This window comes from Athene cunicularia, assembly GCF_003259725.1.
Source record: "Athene cunicularia isolate RWA chromosome 13 unlocalized genomic scaffold, athCun1 chr13_part1, whole genome shotgun sequence".
Classification (NCBI taxonomy): Eukaryota; Metazoa; Chordata; class Aves; order Strigiformes; family Strigidae; genus Athene; species Athene cunicularia.
This window is the reverse complement of record NW_020799117.1, coordinates 1,797,484-1,801,379: the sequence shown is the minus strand read 5'-3', so window position 1 is coordinate 1,801,379 and position 3,896 is coordinate 1,797,484.

The following is a 3,896-nucleotide window of genomic DNA, read 5'->3' as shown; positions in this document are numbered from 1 at the left end:
TCTGGGGTTTAGTAAAGCACTGCATCAAACGGTAATGTATTGGTTAAGCTGGAGAAGATGTGAAAATATTATGGCAGATGAATATTTTAATGAGCTATGTTAAGAGCCGTGTTGAAAAGGAAAGTTATTCGGCTGAAGTAGGTGACTAATGAGTGGCCTCAAGATGTAGCCTCTGTCCTACAGTCATTAACAACATTGTTGATGAGCTGAACAAAGAACTTGGACAGTGGAAGAGTTTGGATTGATTATCTAGGAAAATGAAGGCTGAGAATATGTGCAGTCTATAAACAGACTGGGAGACAAGAGCAGGAAGAAGATATCTTAGATACAGGACAATGTTCAGACAAATCCAAACAGCGGACACTCCAGCCACCACACGTTAGGCTGGAAATATAGAAGTCTGTAACTGCTAGTTGTTCTTGTACATAATGTTCCAACCAGTTTTAAAAAGGAGCGTTGACAGATTTCTAGAAGGGATGACACGATCATACACGTGGCAGGAGACTGGAAATAGTGACTTGGGTAGTCCCTCCTGCTCCTCAGCCTTTCACGTTCATACTTTCACAGATCCGTGTACTCTGAAGGGCCGAAAACTGCTGAGTGTCAGTCACAGGAGGTAGATCACAAGTGAAGAAATTAGTCCCACTAAACTATCCCACAGTAGCATAAACACTGATTTAGAGAATAGATTTCATATTGGTGGGAAAATAGTGTGTGTGAAACAGAAAACTCTTACCAAAAACAATAATAATGAAATCTTCTAACCAACAACTTTTGGAGAATATGCCAGAGGTCACGACTGGTTGCAGAGTCGGGACATGGTCTGTGGATTATCCAACAGCAACGTGGAAAAGCGTTGCCACCGAGAAAGCAGCATCAAGAGAGACTGATGGCCCCGTGCTCCTGAGCTACTGAGTCATAATGAGGCAGCTACGGGGCAGGAGACAACACCCAGATGGAGTCTAATCTAGTATCATCTATCTAGAGGAGTTGTGTTTGCTTCTGAGAGATGGGTAATGGTTTTAAACTGGAAGAGGGCAGATTTAGATCAGATCTAAGGCAGAAATTGTTCCCTGTGAGGGGGGTGAGGCCCTGGCACAGGCTGCCCAGAGCAGCTGTGGCTGCCCCCTCCCTGGCAGGGTTCAAGGCCAGGTTGGACGGGGCTTTGGGCAACCTGGGCTGGTGGAAGGTGGCCCTGCCCAGGGCAGGGGGTGCCACTGGATGATATTTAAGGTCCCTTCCTGCCCAAACCATTCTATGATTTGATGACTTTGGTGATACTCTCCCAGCCTGCTGTGCCAGTAACATCTCAGTGAAGTGACTACTAACCTCTTCTTCTCTCAAGATTTGTAGTGGCCACAGCTCACCTTTCATGAACCTTTCACGCTCATAAAATGTAGGATTATCACCAGACTATAAACACAGAGAAAGCCCAAACTGGCAGCCACAAAACCACCTGCTGGCTGAGAGCTTATGATAAGGCCCAGGCTTACTTCACCTATCATTCATGTGTTAGTCATTTTAATTACAGATGATGCCGAGATTGAGTACAAAGGGCTGTTTTCCAAAGATTGCCTCAGTTACCTAACCATGAACTTGACCTGATACAAGACTGGCTAGTTTTTTTCCCTTCATAGAGGAAGCACAGTAAGTGCTAAAACGTGCTGGTGAAGTTATTGATCAGTTTTGGAGCTGCTGAAAGCACAGGCATGTTAGATTCCCAAGACTGGCAGCTCGTCCGCTTTAGCTATAGGTGATCCTGGGGTGGCTCCTGCCTGGCTGGGGGCTGCCAGGAAGAGGTCAGAGTGTTCATGGCATCTGCAGCCAGCAGCCTAACCCGGCAGTTAGTCTGCTAAGGTCTGTTTTAATTTTTTCTCGTTTCCTTTTATTAAAAAAAAAAAAATCGGACTTAGCACTGCGACTGAAAGTATATAAAACAAGTGGAGTTAGTGGCAAAAAACAGCACGGAATTTTGACTACGTTATTTAGCAATCTCCCTTCAGAGACGTATAGGAGGAGTTTCTGAACGCTTTCTCGTTTTGTTCTAATTTAATTAGGAAACTGAGTTTTTCTTTGATTTCTTTCTTTCCAGATTAGAGAAATTTGTGGAGTCGCTCACATAGTAGCATGAAGTTGCTATGCTCAGTTGCCACGGATCTGTCTGTCTGAACAAAATTCACCTTTGTGCGTGACAACTGTCAGTCCACAAGACAGATTTGCAACAAATTATGAGAGAATAAGAAGTAGGTTTGGTAATTTACTATTTCTTTACAAACATCTTACATTCTCTTTCCAAGAATTTTTGTAGGCAGGTGTAAAATGTGGAAAAGAACACTGTATGTTGTTAAATAAAACATTTCTACTTAATGAGAGGCCACCGGTCCGAGTTTCACGCTCCGGTATTTGGATTGCTATGACCTGCATGAAATTTCTAAAATAGAAAGCTGAAGTACGAGAGTGAGCACCTCCGTGCACGAGAAGCTGTTCTCCTTGGGAGGACGTGGCAGAGGGTCCTCACACGTTTCCTCCAGGCTAACAGCCCTTCTCTGTACGCCCAATGATTTTTTGAGTCCTGCTAAGATGTTAGCTTCAAAAATACCTTACACCACTTAGTTTTCTCCCTTTTTTTCAAGCAGATTTGAAGGAAATTTCCCCTCAAATTCAAGCTAAATGGAGCAATCCTACAATCAGATACATGACTACCTTTTATCCTCTTCCTGCACTGAGCACAAAGAGATTGATGTGGAATTTCTGCACGCTGCATTCAGGATTTCCCACTAAGGAAGGTGAATTACCAGATCACATAGCACCTCAGACTTGTAAACCATTTCCTGACTCTACCCTGCGGCTGTGAGAGGGGGACGCCTCACACTTACACTGCCGACAGGGTCATGGTGAACCGCCGCTCCCCACAGCCCCGAGGACTCCTGCTACGGCTGAAGTACTCCAGCACGCAGAGTTACTACCAGCGCGGGCAGGCAGGTAGCTATGGCAGCTCCGCCACGGTGGTTCTGCGCGCCGGCCGTCGATCCCGTGCTGGCTCCAACAGCAGAACGAGCGGACATCAAAGCCAGCGTCGGAAATGTGGTTTCTGAGACAGAAGCACCGACCTGGATTGCTGCGGGGATCTCCAGATTTCCATTAAAAGCGGAGCTCAGCACTGCAGCCTCACGCTCCCACCACTCAGTTACCCCCGGGGCTGTTCATCGCTTGCTCCCTGGGGGAAAAAGGGGGCTTGTCCGTGGGCTGATCCACCGTCTCTCGGCTCCGTTTGATGGTGGGGCTGCAAGATTTGTCTTCCGAGAGCGACCTGTCTGCTCTGAGGGCTGGAGCTGGGGCCGGCTGGAGTTTTCCCTTGTCACAGCTGCCGTACCAGCGCTGCGGGAGCACCGAGCCATGGCAGCGGGCTGGAAACGTTATTTGAAAACCCTCTGAAATTATTGGCTTACAGTTGTTTTGTGTTTTGAATAAAAGTGCTTAGGGCTCCTCAGCAGCAGCGCGGGGGGAATCATTGGGTGCCCATGGGGGTCCTCAGGACAGGGCAGACGAGAGGGGCTGAGGGGTGAGGAGAGGGACCACGGGGATGAGGAGAATGGCTACAGGATGAGGAGAGGGGCCGTGGGGATGAGAACAAGGGCCGTGGGGATGAGAACAAGGGCCGTGGGGATGAGAACAAGGGCCACAGGGATGAGGAGAGGGGCCCCGGGGATGAGAACAAGGGCCGTGGGGATGAGGAGAGGGGCAGTGGGGATGAGGACAAGGGCCGTGGGAATGAGAACAAGGGCCGTGGGGATGAGGAGAGGGGCCCCGGGATGAAGAAGACAGGCCGGGGGATGAGGAGAAGGGCCGAGGCGAGGAGCTGGAGCGGTTTTTCCTCGCCGCTCCCCCCCACACGG